A 19,199-nucleotide genomic window follows, 5' to 3' on the forward strand; every position below is an offset into this window, starting at 1 on the left:
TTACTTCATGCATCGCATCTCTATTTGGCTTCCAATTCGCAAGCTTTTAACTACCTTCAAAACTTGTCAATGCACATGATGAAGGAACTATTTCAGACTAGCAATAGAATTCATCCAATAGTCATTTTGGACATACATTTCTCCATATACCCTCTGAACAAGCAAATATGCATTGTTCTTGCACAAGTCACAAACCAAATTCTATAAAAGGTTGTGTGGGCATTCAACCCATCAGGCTAGGCATCTTTCCTTGTAATGAACATTAATTTAGATAGTCCATTTGTCTTTGAGAGAACCCCATGCATTTTCATTCATCTTTGATCTATGTGTCATCATATTCCCTATAGAATCACCATAATTCTTAAAAGTAGAAGTATGAAAAATTGCGTGAGGATGCCTTAGAGTATTACAATAATGCTCAATTCAGTGTAGACTTCAAAAAACTTATCAAATAGTAGAGGGAAACAACTCACATTTACATCCTCACCCTAGGCTATCTTATACAAAACATCACTATTTATTTAGTCAATATTCCCTTTTTAATACAAACTCGTTGTCTCCACAAGAATGATACCTCAGTATTCAACATGGCCCATATTCAACTTCAATATGTCCATCTCTAGAAATCCTATTTCCTTGGACACTTGACAAAAAATAATGTTGTATACATAGAGCATCTACACTTTGAATTATACAATTCCATCATTCAAAACAATAAGCCTTCAGAAGTCATTAACTAAGCTTCAAATGTGTATTTTTTGATGAGACTCAACCCCACATATGAAAATATCATAAAAGGTTATCTTATGATATAAGTTTTAGATAGCAATTTCACAAACATGGCTATCATGAAAGTGAACCTCAACCTATGTAAGCTTTGGAGTCTCTTTGCTATATTCAACCTTTCCTTTATTATTCACTATGTGTACACATCCATATAGTCCTTTGAGTATGTTTGAGAAACTTTTTTATGATGAAATGTGTAAACCAAGTTCCTTTAATAATTTTAATCATTTATAGCTCATTAAAACCTCTTTACTGTGCAAACATCATCTCAATCACTTGATGAAGGTAGTCAGGCCCACAAGTGGGTCTGGCTAATTTTTGTTTTGCATTTGTTATAATCGAATCTTTGAAATAATTCTTTGAATGATCTTCTCATACTAAAAGATATTAAAAATTATTACTAATTGATCACTTTAAAAACTCATTTTCACCATTTGCAAACTATGATTTTCTGCTAGGAGGCCTTTGAAACTAGCATTAAAAATTGACTAAAACACCTAACATATCCTTAGCTCCTAACATACTCTCTTGTTAACACTCTTTTAGTCTACACAATATTTTTTCATGATGATCACTTAGTCAAAAGTTATTAACTATCAAAATTGTGCTTTTCGAACTGCCTACAATCAAACATGTCAGCAACAATAAATAGCATTTGGATTTGGCTTTAAAAATAGGTCATATGATCAGTTGGGGACTTGAAATCTGGGGCAATTATTTACTGTCATATACAAAGTATAATTCCATGATTTAGGCTCATGATGAATAATTGGGTAAATTTGGAAGGTGTTCAAAGTTGGGTACTTGGAATTGCAGAACTAGGAATACTAGCAGAACAATGATTTTCACAAACAGAATGGACATGGGAAAGTGTACTGATGGATTCGTCAAACTTGAAAACTTGCACACTTGAAGTATTTTTAGAGTAGAACATAGGGGTACAATTTTTTTGGCTCAATCTATCATGGTTTTAAAGTTATAACATCCCGAACATGCCTTCTGATCAATCTGCATTTTTAGTTACTAGTAAAACTTCAAAAATTGCATTTGGAATCACGTTTAAAAACTAGTCAAACAAATTCATCATAGGCTCAAATATGGAACATGGCATCTCTATAAACCATATAATTCAATTCAATAATAAATTTATCAATAGGGTCAACTGGGTCAAAGTTAGAACTGGTCAAATTGAGCTACCCTAAATTCTAAGCAATATGCATCAACATGACAACTAGTAAACAACCAACTTTGAGGGATTCAAAACCTGGTCAAAACATATCAACATGAATCAAAATATGAAGCATAGGTTCTATGATATTCATACTAAACATTCCCAAAGTGGTGAATCATGAAACTTAACCATGTGCAAGATATTCAATTGCAAACTAGGCTTCCTATTGTTGTTTGACACTTAGACAAAAATGTAGATTTGAGCAATGCTCACAATGTCACTTCACAGAATGATTCAAAATGAAAAATTATCATCATTGAACACACGCATGTACTAAATGAAAGGTTTAAAAAAATGAAACACACCATAGGGCTCAAAATGATGGTCGGGTACATATGCATGAAAAGCTCTCATAGGGGCTTAATTAGACTCAATTTTCAGAATGGTACTCAAAATTTTCAGAATGGTACTCACACAAGGTCTTGGAGAAGATGAAGAGAAAGATAGTGGTGATGAGGAAGAGGAAGAAGAAGAAGGAGATCAGGGAATCCTAGTTGTTGTCACACCATTAAGCAAGAATCTGCTAAGCCTAAAGAAAGGAGAGTTGCAAAGAAATTAGTGGTGGCACCCCTCTCTCCTCCTCCACCAACTAAACCAAGGACCAAGGAAGTAGTACCTAGTGTCAAGCTACCTATAAAGAAAGGAGTAGTAAAAATTACTAAACCAAGTGGCTCTAGTGCACATAAGAAGAAATCACAGGCCCCTATGAGCTAGCCAAAGAGGAGAAGGTTGGTAAAGGTGAAAGAAGTTGAAGATAATGATGTAGAGAGGACATACTTAGATGAACCAACTATAGTACCTAGAGGAGTAAAGAATATTAATAAGGTATATGTCAATCTAAGAAGCTTTGCATGCTTACCTAATTTTAGATTTGTAAAATATGACACAATGGTAATGTTGATAAAACTAAAATCGAGGAGACCATGATAGATATGATGGAAAATAATAAATTGGCTTGTAATGAAGTAGAGAAGAAGATTCCTATATATTTGTTCAATAGACTAAATAAAAGATGAGAACATGCATTTTCAATAGAAAAAGACATTAGAGAAGACACATTAGCTAAGGTTATGCTTGATTTATCAAAGGAGTAGAAGGAAACATTTTTGGAGAAGTACAAGAACTGATTTGTTCCTAAGTTAGAATTTTTATGATTTTTTAAAATAAGATTGAATTTGTAGTTCAACAGAATGAGTTACTTTGGAAGAGCATTTTTGGTCTCATTACCAAAGAAGTGACACAAGAAAAATAAATTGAGACAATAACCATCCAGGATGATCAAAGCAATGAAATGAGTTAAGGTGTGTTGATTTCACAAGGCAAAGTTTCACATATTCATGATGGCACCCTTGACACACCAGTTGTCAAGCAAGAGAAGCCCTCAAATGCAAATATAGAGATGCATGAGGTAGAGGAATTGAATATAGATACAAGTATAGACATTTCTACCTAAGGTCAAGAAGGACCAAATGTGTCAGAACCTCAAATTGAGGAAAATAAGGAGGAAAATAAAACAATGTTGAGTGCTACTACTGGTGTTTCTAGCACTGATATTCAAGCAAGACCAAGTGGTGATACCCCCTCACCATCTCCAAAAGTAGTCTCAAGAAACAACGCTCCATCCCCAAGTAATGGGAAAGAAATAAAGGATAGCTCTCAAGATATTCAAGTTAGTCTAGATGAAGTTATTGAGATGCCAAAATAGGATTTGACAAATCTCACTCTTGAGAAAACTATCATGCTGCAAGAGATTTTGGTAAAAAAGAAGAAATAGGAAGAGCTAAGAAGTAACATCAACAAAAGGAAGTATTCCATGATGTAAATGACATTTTTGTAGAAGCCTTTGATATATATAATTTTGATGTGCAAGCCCCAATTATTTCCCAGCTTGTAAATATTGTTGAACAAATAAATGCTGGAGACATAGAAGCAAATGAAAAATTGATGGCTTGGTTAGCTAAGAAATTTGAGAATAAGGTTGTGGAGAAAGTCTCAACAACCATTGCTGAGTGAAAAGTTTAATTGTAGGAACATGCACATATATGGAGGAACTTATATAGAAAGTACAACACTTATACAATATTTTTTCTAATGTGCCAAGATTCACTAGTGATTTTTAGGCAAACATCTAGTGGATTTAGGTTGATATGCGACATCATTTCACAGTAAAAAAAGTCCAGCTCAAGCCATTATAATAAGTTATTGTATGCTTAAGGAAAATTGGTCAAGCTTCAGATAGGTGATAATAGTAATATGTTTTTGTTTCTTAAGGTTTCTGAAAATATTATCATCCTCATAAAAAAAAACCCTAGAAAATAGTGGTACCTTATGTTTTGATGAATTATTCATAAGGTGGTTGCAAATATGAAATAGGGACATATTAAAACTTTGGTTATATGTTCAATTTTTTCATATCCCTTAGTCTTTTGGCTATTTTTCATATTATAAGTCATAAACCATTACAAAGTGGCAAAGTCGTGAAGCAAGGTAACAATAAAGTTAAATAGCTATCACAACATCATAAGAGATAAAAATGTTAAGTCATAAATCATTGCAAAGTGGTGATGCGGTCAGAATCAAGGTTTCACTACTTAATAGGTTTAAAGTGATAGTTAAGAATGTAAGAAACGATGTGGAGATAAGTAGTTTCACACCTTCACAAGTGTTAAGCTACAGTTAGTTTCTGAGGTAGCAATGTTGTAAAGAGTTAACATGTAGTTGTTTCACTTGATTGTTGCAATTAATGAAGTAAACAGTGAAAGGGTTGTGAAGATTGGACATGGCCAAAGTTCTATGGATTCGCTACTTCATAGGGTGTTCACTCACATTTAGTTTTAATGTTGTGAAGATGCGAACATGGTTAATAGTGTATTCATCTCTACATCTTTGTAGTTAGTGAAAGGGAATGATAAGTAGTTACAATGAGGTGATACAGAATTAAATGAAGTTTTCACTACTTCATGGGTCCATGTGGTGAATTAAAAAATAGAGTTGCAAAGTGGAGAATAGCTTGAAGCGCGACATCACATAGTTAACTTAGCAGTTAAAGATTTAGGTGGAGAAGCTATGAAACAATCCATTTCGTAGGATTACGACCAAAAATAAAGAAAATAAAGAAACAACTGTGAAGTAGAGATAAAGAAAGGATGGCCACTTCGCAACTCACAATTTTAAAAGCATAAAATAGAGTTAAAGCCCATGTCTAATCTGGAAAAGGAATGTTGAGCTAAAGGTACGAGCAGTTAAAAAGTGTAGACAACATAGTTTTTCAAGGACTGAAAGGATTTCAAGCATGCCAGTTTAATGCCACATTCCAATTTATAGAAAACAGATAAAAAGTAGAAAGATAAAATATTTTATTATCAGTTGCACAATGTTTAAAGTTTCAAAGTAGAGTTCAAGTTGCACAAAAGGAAGGAGATTTGATAACACATGCACAAATTGAAGAGTCTAAATTGAAAGCAAGAAGCCCTAGCCCTTTCGTAGATGAGTGGTTATAGATTTTACCAAGGAGCAGTCAATATTTTGATAATGCAAGGAGAAGCTACTTGTTGGCTCAAGCCATTAAGGATGAGAAAAGGGCCAAAAAGTTGGAGCTTCAAGCTCAGATGATTGATGATAGAATCATTGAGGCTAATAAATTCATGAATGATGAGAGCTTCATCAAGTCGAAAAAATTCAAAAGTTTTCTTTTCAAGTTGAAGCAAAATGAACTATCATTGTAGATGAAGCCAGGTGACTCTGATGAGGTAGTAGCTAAGATGGTCTAGAATCTGCAAGAGTATGATCCTACAAGTGAAACTCTCATTGTAGAAGAGGTAAGAGAGTTAATACAGAGGAGTGGCATGATCATCTTCCCAAGAAGGGATATTAGTTCTTTTTTCTTATTAGATCAAATGAGGAGACAAGAAAGGACAATCTCATTTGAAGATGAGAATCAGTAGGGGCAGTTGAGAGAGTTTGGATATAACATTGTTGCCAAAACCATACCAATATGGAGTTTAGCTCCAAAAAACTAGAAGCCAACCCTCATGGAAATTAAGGAGTCCCCTAGGGGAAATGTTGTATTTTGGAATGTTCATTCTACCTCTAGCAATCAGATCTATGGATTGTTGAATTCGACATCACTGTTAGGAAAGAAAAATATTGATGTACTTAAACAATAGGTAGAGGGAGCCTATTAGAGGTACATTAAAACCAAGAGGCACTATGAAGAGGAGATGAAGAAAAAATATGTTCTATAATAGAAAAGTTTCTAACTTGAAAATGAAATAGTAGCATTGAAAAACACTGTCAGATTTGCTATAGAGATTGAAGACAAAGGTGTACAAATAGAGGGTTACACACTTGAAACAAAGGATATGACAGGTTAGGCCATGGCCATTGATGACTTGAGGAACTGAAATCAAGCAAAGAGATAGAACTAAGAACTATAAAGAATTTGTTGATCCATAAAATAAACTCCTTGAAATATGTTTCCCAAAATGTGCACAACAATAATATTTCTTCACAGGGGGTAGGATATCAGTACTTTGAAGCATCTCCCTTATTTACCACATGGGACCCATATACCCAATTTTTTGATAACCTTATACCCATACTAACATTGAAGAAGGACTTACAAAAAGTGGTAATTATTTCTATTAGAAAATTGATTAATAGGGTAAAGGAGTTAAATGGTTTCTTTGTAGGAAAATTACAGTTAATTCAGAACAAGATGAAAATGATTGTTGTAGGAACACCAAATTTTGTACCCAACATAATAGATGAAAGTGGAGCAATAAAGGAATGACAAGAATGGTCATCCTCTTTTGATGACATTCTAAATCACTTTAGGTTTTTGGCATATTGTAATGATGAGGCAAATGTTGTAGTAGTTTATGATTTGATTAATATGCTATATGAACTAGAATCAGAAATGGGAAAAGTAATTGCTGAGGTTAAGGAATTAATATATGCTAAATGGAGCAAAAAACTTGAAGAATTGAGTGGGATTAGAGATGCCACTTGGCCAGATGTAGAAACAAACATAGCTATTTGGGAGGTCATAGGTGACATAAAGGCCTTACCATCCGGGGAAAGTGATTAAGTAGTTAAAATCACAACCAAAATGCAGAAGAGACAAAGTGAAGAAAAAGGAAATGAAAGCAATAGGTTGTTAAAGGAAAAACATATTCATGTTGAAGACACCTGAAGAAAATGCCACCTACCAGTTTCAAAACTGCTTCTCTAGTTTTGTCTACATACAAAGAATGTTTGTAAAAGTAAACATGTGAAAAATATCTTTGTATTTATTTTTGAATCAATTTTTGACAAGTGTCCTCCCATTTGAAGCTTGTTGCAATCCTCATCTATAAAAGGATTTCCAAGATGTGGAGTGAGGGTTCAAGTCCTATGTAATTTTTAGAAGTCTATACTATTTGCAGCTAGTCTAGTCTTTTGTGTTAATTGTATGTTGCCTCAATTTTGTACTCCAATAATACAGTGAATATTGAATGACAAAATTTGTCATGTCTTGAGTTATATTCTGAGTCTAGTATCAATGATTTATTATTTTCAAGGAAGATTAATACAAAGAGGACGTTCTAATTATTAGTATCTTTGATTTCTCTCTATTTTCATGTGCTTGTTATTTTGAGATTAAACGGGCAAAGTTCTTTCAATTTAATGTAGCGAGGATAGGTTGTATGTCATTTCATTGTTTCTTTTAATTCAAGGAATTAAACAAATGCTTCTAAGAATTGATAGGGTTTCTAGGCATATGGGAGGGATATCATAAGAATGGAAATTAGGGTTAACAACTAATAAATTTAATTGCAAGTTAAGTAAAATAGGTCAAGATTTACTGCTGTGACTCTGTATAGAAATGGATAAGGAACTGATCATAATTTGCAATGTAAATTGATGCAATCATTTGGTTACACAATACACATATAAACCAAAATCAATTGTTTAATTTCTATAAAAAAGAGCTATATTGTTGGTCATTCACTTATTTGTAATAGCTTTCCTATGAGTTATAGTTAGCTACTATAAACCAATGAGTTAGTTACAATTTCAAGAAGATTGTTGGCCATTCTTTTGCTATAAGGGATAGATATGAGAAGAAGAATATTAGTAAGTATTGAAGGAGAGGATCAAAGAATATGCTATCTAATCTCTAGGTGCACGGCCTTGGCCCTGAAGAGCCTAAAGAGTAGAAAGCCCTTGTGTTCTTTATTGAATTTGTTCCAAATATAAGTGAATTCATGCTAAATATGGGAAATAGTTGACCCCTAGGCATCTATCTTCATTCTATATCCTGGTACTGGGTTTTTGGAACTTGTAGTTTTAAAACACCAACAAAATGGAAACTCTACTGAGGAGTTGTGTAAAGAAATTCATTGTATGAACTACTACAGTCTCTGATGTTATCTATGTATTTCCAGTTTGAGCATCGGTCATTGTTTATGTCCATGTATTGGTACTTTTCTAGTGACAAGCCTTGAGAATCTAAAAAGTTTCCAATACAACAGGAAGAATACGACGTGGGTTTTTCCAATAGTGCCTTGTTTGCAAAGTAGAGTTTGTATTCCCTAAAGTGTATAGCATTAAAGTTCTTCTGATTGACCTTCTGTGTCAGATATTTTTTAAAAAGTCTATTTTCCCATGATTATTTTCCAATTTCCAAATCCATTTTAAAATATTTTCCCTTCATAGGGTGGTGACTTAGTCAAAAGGTTTTGTAGCTAGTGCTATATATTCTAAGTAATTCTAACAAAATGGTAGATAAAAGGAAAAGTACATGGGCATTCACAAAAGCCAATCTAGAAGTGCCCTTGTACACATAATTACCTCACAAGGGGAGGAAGAACCAAGAAAAAAAGAAGGTAGATCCTAATCCTACATGGAAGCCTAGAGGTAGTGTATCAATCCATTCACAATACCAACCTATGGTAGAAATAAAATCCTCTTCCTTAAATTCTAAATAAAAAACCACTAGACTATTGGGAGAGATGTTCAAAACCCCATTACCAAAAGAAAGGATTTATCATGATAAGAATGTTTCTTTTGTAGGGGAAATTCCTTTTAGACTAGATGTGGTAAAAGAAATGAACCATAGGTGGGGATATAAAGATAATCTGGAGGTTGAATTTAATCCTAGACAAGTTCCATATGTTGAGAGAAGTCTCATAGACTTGGATAACCCAGTTGATTAAGAAACCATTTTTGCAGATCTAGATGAGATATTATCAAAAATTGATACTCTAAGGAGAAAGGTTACAAAAGAGGATGCCTAATGAATATGTTTAGAGAAAGAAAAAGAAGGCATCACAATGAATGCCCTAATGGAGAGGGAAGCTCTACTAAGAAGGATGGAGGCCTTGAAAGAACAAAATAGAAAGCTAGAAGAAAGGTCTTCTACCTTGAATTCTGACATTTTTGGGGATGTTGAGAAATTGAAGTCTAAAGTTCAAGAGCAAGAACACCTCTTGAAATAAAAGGAAGGACCTATTATCTCCCAAACTCATCCCTATAAGCCTATTGAACCTCATGTCATAGATCTAACTGTAAAAAATATGGATAAAGGGAAACAAAAGGTAGTAGGGATCCAGATCAATGAACCCCAAACTCCCTCAAAAAATCCTACCATGTCTAAACTTGATTTAGATTTATAGAAAGCCAAGAAAGAAAGAGAAGATCTAGCCAAAGAGTTTGAAAAGGTTGAAAATGAAGCCCAGGCTACAAAAACCAGAAGGAAAATACACTTTATCAAATCCACTTCTTCCCTAGCTTCATGGTCAAAACAACCTTCACAAGCCATGTCATCTATTCTAGTTTTTGGACCAATAGTAACTAGCTAAAATTTATCTTAGTCAACACCTTCTTCTTCTTATATAGTGACTAGCTAGATACCTGCTACTCAACAAGCCCAAATCCCTTTGCAAACTCAAGGAGCAGGTCCAAGTACTTCACACACCATAGGTTTTTAGAGAAGACCCATTTATATGGAGAAGTATAAGCAAATATCATTTGTAGGCATTCCTAATTTTTCTCATCCCATTTCTAATGATGTGAGAGGCAAAGTCATTAAGTTTTCAGGCAATAATGCCATAACTAGTAAAGAGCACCTTAAAAAATTCATTGATATGTTGAATGACTATGAGGTAGAGCATGACGATGTAGTTATGATGTTGTTTGTATACTCAGTAATTGAAGATGCTAAGGACTGGTTTAGAAGACTGCCTGATGATAGTATTGGCTCATGGAATGATTCGAAGAAGCTCTTCAAAGAGCAGTATGGCGACAACACCAATGTTGGTTTTATGTTAAATGAGTTCAATAACATAAAAAAGAACCCAAATGAATCTACATTTGATTTCAATGTAAGATTTCAGAAGGGAATATACAAATTGTTCCAAGTGATAAGATTAGGAGATGTGTGTCTTACAACTTACTTCAATACTTTTGATAGTAAGATGGCTTATACTCTCAAAGATAAGGATCCTAGAACATTGAGGGATGCTTACAAGATGGCTGTCAACATTGATAATAATAGAAAAGCCTATGGTAAGCTAGGAAGAAGGGATGATCCAAAATTGTTCAATCCAAGGGGTAATATAAAAGAAGGTGAGAAACTTGTTGTAGCTAAGAAACTTGAGGATGATAGAATGGATGAAGTTATAAATCTTCTTAAGAATTTGATACCACTAGCAAATCATGCCAATAAGCAAAATACTGGTGAGAAGCATCAGTTTAATAACTAACCATTACAACAAGCAGAATAGAATGCAAAATTTTCCTATACTACCCAATAGAAGGAGAAGAAACTTGTTGTTCCTCCTGTTAAAAATAAATTTGTAAAAAGAGTACACATGGTCCCTTACAAAAAGCATCTTTAAATATGGTTGATGATAGTTAATGGTGTTTAGTCTGTCAATTACCCCATGCACCAGGATATTGTGCTATTACATTGTCCTTTGCTAGTAATCAAGATGGAAATGAGGATGATATGGGATGTAATATGGTTGAATCATATAATACTGATGTTTCTGAATGTGATGACGATGAAAATGATGTTCATGAAAGAAGAAAATTCCACAGTATAGTACATCAACAAATCTTCTTATATGAAGATGATGAGGAAGACACAACTTGTAATATGGTGTCATCAAAGAGTAAGGTAACTCTAAGGATGCCTATTAAAGAAGAAATGGATAAGATCACTGCCAACATGGTTGTCCAAGTACAAACTAGAGGTATATTACAAAAGACTGAAGAAAACAAAGTGTTTGGTGTCTTTATCAAGAAGATTGATCCAACGAAAGTAGAAGTCAATGAGCCTAAGGATAAAAATAATATCAAGGTTAAGACTGTGAATAAAAAATGGGAAGAGAAGAAAGGGGATACTGTAAAAGATCCTAAAGTTCATATTAATGATAGTAAAAAAGAAGAAAGATCATTGGTGGTCATTACTATGAGTGAGAAATAGAAAAGCCAAAACATTGCAAGTTCATCTGACAAGAAAAAGGAGATAAAAGGTATGTTTATTGATAATTCCACTATTCCTCTTATTGATATGCTGTTATTATTGTCACAAATCATAGTAAAGGTTCTTTTGTCAAAAATTTTAAGAATCCCTGAATATAAGAATAAAGCCATATCATGGGCCAAATATGTAGATAATAAGGTTAATCATGATTGTACTACTACTCAAATCCTTGATGAGCCTGGAAAGGAATTAGAAATTAAGGTTTTTATGTCTCAAATCCCACCCATGTATTTAGATGATTTAGTGAATCAATGTTTAGGAAGTGTTGACCCTTTTTTCTTAAGCATCATTGCCAATGGAAAAAAATTGAAGAATTGTATGATTGACTTTGGAGCATCAAATACAATAATGCTTTTTGAGGTAATGAAGGAATTAGGATTGACATTAGATACTCTCCAAGGTAGGTGTTGTGCTAGAGATAAGAGAGAAGTTATTATCATAGGAACAATAAATGCAATGCCTTATAAATTATCTGCCTATCCTGAAAAGGAACAAACCATGAGTGTACTAGTTGTAGATATCCCACCCCAATATGGCATGTTGTTGTCTAGGAAATGGAGTGCAACAATGGGGGAAAGTCTTCAGTGTGATTTGTCACATGCAACTTTTTAGATTGATGATAAGTTGGTGAAAGTGAATAGAGAGCCTAAGAGTGTCTACATGATTGAGCAAGAAATTGAAGATGATATGACATGTTTTGTAGACATTGATGTTAATTCTTTTAGGGCTGAAGTGTTGGTACCAAATAAAGAGAAAATTAAGTCACCCATTACCAAGGAAGCTAGGTCAGAATTAGAGAAGGGTGACTTATGGACAATATTTTGATGGGGCCTGCTATAAAGAAGGATCAGGAGTAGGTATTCTCTTGATTTATCCTAATGGTCACACTAAGAAGTTCTCATTTACTTTAAACTTTCAATGTACAAATAATATTATAGAATATGAGGCCTTACTGTTAGGATTGAGATTGGCTCATAAACATGGTATAAAGTGCTTACATGTTATAGGAGATTCTGAGTTGTTTGTGTCCCAAGTAAGGGAAGTATATGTTTCTAAGAATAAAAGGCTAAAGAAATATAGAAATTTTGTTTGGGATATGATATAAATTTTTGATGCCTTTGGGATTATATGTAAAGATAGGAATAATAATAAGGATGATGATTAGTTAGCAGATATTTCTATAAATCTCGATGACATAATCTTTGCTGATTTGTCAAAAGTGGAGGTATAAACTAGAACCTTAATCCCTGACAATATCCAAAATTGAAAAGTCTTTGAAGAAGATAAAGATATTATAATATTTCTAAATTATGAAGACTGGTTTTTAGGATATGAGATTGATTGTGCAACACTTGTAGAAACCGTAGATGGTAAGGGTACTATTTTTGGTGAGGAAGTTGTTTAGTTAAAAACAAATAAGATTTCAAAGGGCCTGGTTGTGTTAGGATCTATTTTTGATAATCATGACAGATTTAAGACAAGTGAAAGAGAGCATGATGTAAAGGACTTAGAGGAGGTAAACCTTGGAACCACAAAAGTACCTAAAAAGGTGTATATAAGGAAGAAACTATCTCCTAAAATTAGGTAGACTTTGATTGAATTACTGAGAAAATATAGACATGTGTTTGCTTGGTCCTATGATGATGTGAAGGCCTATAGAAAGGATCTCTTTCAACATTAAGTCTCATTAAAAGATGAACTAAACCCTTTAGATAGAAGTAGAGGCCTATCAATCCAACTCTGACACCAAAGATGCAAGAGGAGTTGATAAAGTTGTGAGATGCAAGAATTATCAAACCAATTAGGCATTTTTCTTAGGTGTCAAATTTGGTTCCTATTAGAAAAAAGAATGGTGATATAAGGTTGTGTGTTGACTTTAGAAATATAAACATATCATCATTAAAGGATAATTATGGTTTGATAAATATGGAGGCCATGCTACAGAGAGTTACTGGATCAGAGTTGATATCAATGATGGATGGCTTCTCTAGATATAATTAGGTAGTTGTGAAGGAATTAGAGTAGTACAAGATTGCATTTACCACACCTTGGGGGACTTATGTTTACCACAAAATGCCTTTTGGTTTGACTAATGCTGGTGCTACTTTTTAGAGAGCCATGGATGTGGCCTTTGTAGACATAATTAACAAGTTTCTAATGGTTTATTAGGATGACTTGACAACATATTCAAAAGATGAAAATGGCCATTGTATGCACCTTGAAAAATTATTTATCAGAGCTCTCAAATTTGGTATCTCTTTGAATCCTAGGAAATGTTCCTTTTCTATTATTGAAGGTAAATTATTGCATCACTTGGTTGGAAAAGGAGTTAGGATAGATCCAAAGAGGGTAGAAGCTATAGATAATATTCAAAAGCATAAGAATGTGAAAGACATTCAATCCTTCTCTGGGAAAATCAACTTCCTCAGGAGGTTTTTTACAAATTTTGATGAGATAAGTATACCCATTTCTAGGATGCTTAAGAAAGGCTCAGAGATCAAATGAGAGACAAATTCCTTCGTTGTCCTATGACATGCAAGCACTAAAATTTTCAAGACCTAAAAAAATGAGAATTTCAATCAAGCAATAAAAATCAAAGACAAAATCAGATAATAGAGGAAAATGATAGACTTTCAAATCAATGGTAACATCAAGTCATTCAAGTGATTAATCAATCAATCACCTATCAAATCCAAAAGGACCAAAAATAACTTTTAAAGAGGAAAAATCAATTCATAAAATCGTAAGATGAAATAAAAAAAGGTAAAGACGCAACATTTAATAAATCAACTAAAGCCATTTATCCTCTGAAAAGTGAAATTCACCTTTTTTTGGATTTTTTAAAGAATTAAAAATCCTCATTTATCCTCACAAGATAAGTATGTTGGACTGTTCCTCTTGGTGTCTTATGAGATATTTTCAGTTTTACCATTACCCTTGGTGAAAAATAAAATCTTGATCCTTATCCCAACCCCCTTCTAAAATCCTATAAATAGGAGGTAAAAACAAGAGCAAAGGGACCCAAGTTTTATGCATCTGCACTATAGGCATATTTACAACCTTCATTTAGCATTGTTGTTATAGAGAATTAATGTCATTTTAGCATCATTTCAGCATCTATTAAGTATCATTTAGCATGGTTTAGTCTTATGCATGCACATATTATAACATTTTAGAATTATTATCTTCATATAATACACATTTTCATATAGATCTCATATAGACTTTTGTAGATTTGCATTCATAGCATACTCTCATTCTAGAATTGTCACTAAGATGCTGGTCTGAGAGAAATTTTAGCAATTGTAGTTAGGGAAACATGAGATGTTTGTGGAGCCTTTATTTAAGAATGATTTCTTGGGTCCAGATTAGTTCATTGTTATTCTGATTGCACTTTGCACTAAGGTCTCATGAATACGTGATTCCACCGTGTACATACCTATTCTTCCTTTCTGCAAGTCCATTATGCTGTGGACTGTAGGGAATTGTGTGTTGAAGATAAATTCCTTTTGAGATACATAATATCTCTAACCTTTGGTTGAAATATTCCCCCCCTTATTATTTGTGCGCAAGATCTTGATGAACTTCCCAATTTGTTTCTTTGCAAAAGATTTGAACTCTTGGAAATACTCTAAGACTTCATACTTTTGTTTTAGAAAATATACAAATGTGTATTGGGAAAGATCATCAATGACTGTTGAAACATATTTGGCTTTTTTGAAAGAAGGATGTGGAAACAATCCTACCAAATCACTATGAACTAGCTCTAAAAGTTGTGTGGCTCTCCTGTTAGATTGTGGTGACTGATCAAGAAAGTATTGTACATACTTCATAAATTCTTTGGGGTTTGGGGCATCGCCCCAAAAAAAATAAAATTTTTGGGCCCTATTTTATCAGAATTTTGGGGCGACATGTAATTGTTAATTATAACCCTAAAGCAGTTAAAATACTTGTATAAAAGGGCTTAGGGTTAGGGATTTTTTTTTATAAGGTGTGATGCAAAATTGGTTCTTTTGGCGGTATTGAGTTGTAAGGGATTACGAATTGTAATCAGGTTGTAATCACTGGATCATAAAAATATTGGACTTGCTATTTGGTGGACATAGCCCAGGGATTGGGTGAACCACATTAAATCTTGGTGTCTTGTGTTTTTTTTATGTGTGATCTATTATTTCCTATTATTGGTTATATTTGCATGTAATTGTTATTTCTATCCATGGTTTAATCCTAACAAGTGGTATTAGAGCCTAGTTGTTTTTCAATTATCCTCTGTAGGAAAGTTTCATGGTTGAGTGGGAGTCTCACAGTTGAGTGGGAGCAATGGAAGATGAGGGTAAGCTGAGGGTTGATATGTTTAATGGGCAGAACTTCCAGTTATGGAAGATGCAAATGGAAGAATATCTATATTAGAAGGATTTATGGAAGCCATTGGAAAGCAAAGCCAAGAATCAGGGATCTATGTGAAATGATGAATGGGCTCTTTTGGGAAGAAAGACACTTAGAAGCATTCAATTATGCCTGGCACCATCGGTGGCATTTAATATTACAAAAGAAAAGATGACAGAAGAATTGATGAAAAACCTAGTGATATTATATGAAAAGCCCTCCGCTTCAAAAAAGGTATTTCTCATGAAGCATTCATTTAATATGAAAATGGCAGAAGGTGGATCTATTATAGATCATTTAAATGAGTTTAATACTATTACTAGTTAGTTATCTTCTATGGGTATCAATTTTGAAGAAGAAATTAGGGCTCTCTTGATTTTGTATTCTTTGCCTAAAAGTTGGAATGGCTTGGTAATGGTTGTGAGTAATTATGTTCTTGGATCTAGTACCCTAAAATATGATGACGTGATCAATGTTATTTTGAGTGAGAAAACTCGTAGGAAAACTTCAGGTGGATCTACATCAGGAAGTGCTTTGAATGCACAAAGCAAGGGAAGAACGACTGAGAGAGGAAGTAATTCTAGAAATTGTGGGAAATCAAGAGGAAAGTCAAAGGGGAGGAGGTCTCAATCGAGAGGATCGAACGACTATTGGTACTATGGGAAACTAGGGCATAAAAAGAAAGATTGCTAGAATCGAAAGAAAAATGAAGGAGATAAATCAAATGGAGACAAGGAAGCAAATGTGGTAAGTAAAAAATACAAAGAGGATGCTTTGCTTTTGTCTTTAGAAAGTGTTGATGATTCATGGGTTTTAGATTCTAGTGCTTCATTTCATGCTACACCTCATAGAGGTTATTTCATTGATTATGTCCAAGGGGATTTTGGACTTGTTTATTTAGGGGATAATGAACCTTGTTAGATTGTTGGAAAGGGAAAAATTAATATTATGTTGCAGAATGAGAATCATTGGCCACTACATGAGGTAAGACATGTTCCAAGGCTGAGTAGGAATTTAATTTCAATAGGGCAACTCAGTGATGAGGGTTGTGTAGTTACTTTTAATGACAAAAATTGGAAGGTTTCAAAAGGTTCCCTTGTAGTAGCAAAAGGTGTGAAAGCAGGCACCTTATATCTTTGTACAGGTCATATTGTTCCTTCTACTTTAATTGTTTCAGAGAAAAATGAATATTCAGGAACAATTGCTGCAATTGAGTAGGGAGAACAAATAGCTGATGTAGATTCTGATACAGCGTTGTGGCACAATAGACTTGGGCACATGAGTGAGAAAGCTATGAAAATACTTCATTCAAAGAAAGTTTTACCAGGCCTGAAATGTGTTAATATAGATTTCTGTGAAAGTTGTGTGTATGGAAAACAAAAGAGAGTGAGTTCTGCAAAGACTGGGAAGGAAAATAAAAGGGAGAAATTAGAGCTTGTGCATACTGATGTATGGGGACCGACTCAGGTATCTTCCCTTGGTGGCTCTCATTACTATGTTACATTTATTGATGATGCAACTACAAAGGTATGGGTTTATTTCTTTAGACATAAATTTGATGTATTTCAAACTTTTAAGAAATGGAAATGCTTGGTTGAAAATGAGGCTAGTAAAAAATTAAAATGTCTCAAATCTGATAATGGTGGTGAGTATTTTAGTCATGAATTTGAAGATTATTGCTCCAATAATGGTATTCGTAGACATAAAACTGTTCCAACGACTCCACAGGAAAATGAAGTGGCTGAAAGCATGAACAAGACTATAATGGAATGTGCAAGGAGCATGAGGTTGCATGCTGGGTTGCCCTTACACATGTGAGTGGAGGCTATCAATATTATTGTATATTTGATTAATAGAGGTCCCTCTACTCCTTTGGGTTGTGGTATTCCAAAGGAGGCATGGACTGGTAAGAAGGTGAGTTATTCTTTTATTAAAACCTTTGGTTGTGAAGCATTTGCTCACATAGATTCTGAAAATAGAACCAAGCTAGAAGCTAAGTCAAAGAAATGTGTATTTGTTGGATATGGCATTAATGAGTTTGGTTATAGGCTTTGGGATTTTGAAAATCATAAAATTGTAAGAAGCATGGATGTCATATTCAATAAGAAAGTGTTGTATAAAGATCTATTGCAACAACATGAGAAGAAATAAGATGATTATGTAGTGCTAGATGATACTCCAAAAGTTGATGTTCCAGCCATTCCTCATGATGTGCAACAACCACAACAACAAATACCACACACACCAATGAATTTTAGATAGTCAACAAGGAAAATTAGACCTCCACAAAGATTTTCTCCCTCTTTGTATTCTATCTTACTTACTGATGCTGGTGAACCTGAAAGTTATGATGAAGCTATGCAGGTGGATACTAAGATTCAGTGGGAGTCTGCAAAGAAAGATGAAATGGACTCTTTGTTGAAGAATGAGACATGGGATTTGTACAAGTTACCTGTAGGTAAAAAGGCTTTATAGAATAAGTGGGTGTACAGGTTAAAAGAAGAGGATGTAGGTAAGAAAGGATTTAAAGCTAGGCTAGTTGTAAAAGGATTTGCACAAAAAAAGGGAATTGATTTTGATGAGCTATTTTTTCCTATTGTTAAAATGACTTCTATCCTTACTATTTTAAGTCTAGTGGCTACTGAAGATTTGCATTTAGAGTAGCTTGATGTTAAAACAACCTTCCTTAATGGTGATTTGGGTGAAGAAATATATATGGCTCAGCCATGGGGATTTGAGGTCAAAGGTAAGGAGAACTTAGAGTGCAAATTGAAGAAAAGTTTATATGGCTTGAAGCAAGCACCTCGACAATGGTATCTAAAATTTGACAGGTTTATGCAAGAGCATAGCTATAACAGATGTCATTCAGATCATTGTGTTTATTTTAAGAGGTTGGATGATGATAGCTACATTATTTTATATGTGTATCATATTAAGGGGCTAAAAAGCCAATTAGCACATGCATTTGCTATGAAGGATTTGAGGGCAGCAAAACAAATCCCTGGTATGAAGATTTGCAGAGATAGGAAAAATAGAATATTGATGCTATCTCAGGCTGATTATGTTGAGAAGGTGTTGCAACATTTCTCTATGGAGAATGCTAAAGCTGTCAACACACCTTTACCTGGTCATTTGAAATTAACGAAGGATATGTGTCCCAAGACACAAGAAGAGGAGGATAAGATGTCCAACGTACCCTATGCTTCAACTGTAGGAAGCTTGATGTATGCTATGGTATGTACTAGGCCAAATATTGCACATGCA

The sequence above is a fragment of the Cupressus sempervirens genome, chromosome 2, assembly GCF_028749045.1.
Source record: "Cupressus sempervirens isolate cs-2001-9-10 chromosome 2, ASM2874904v1, whole genome shotgun sequence".
NCBI lineage: Eukaryota > Viridiplantae > Streptophyta > Pinopsida > Cupressales > Cupressaceae > Cupressus > Cupressus sempervirens.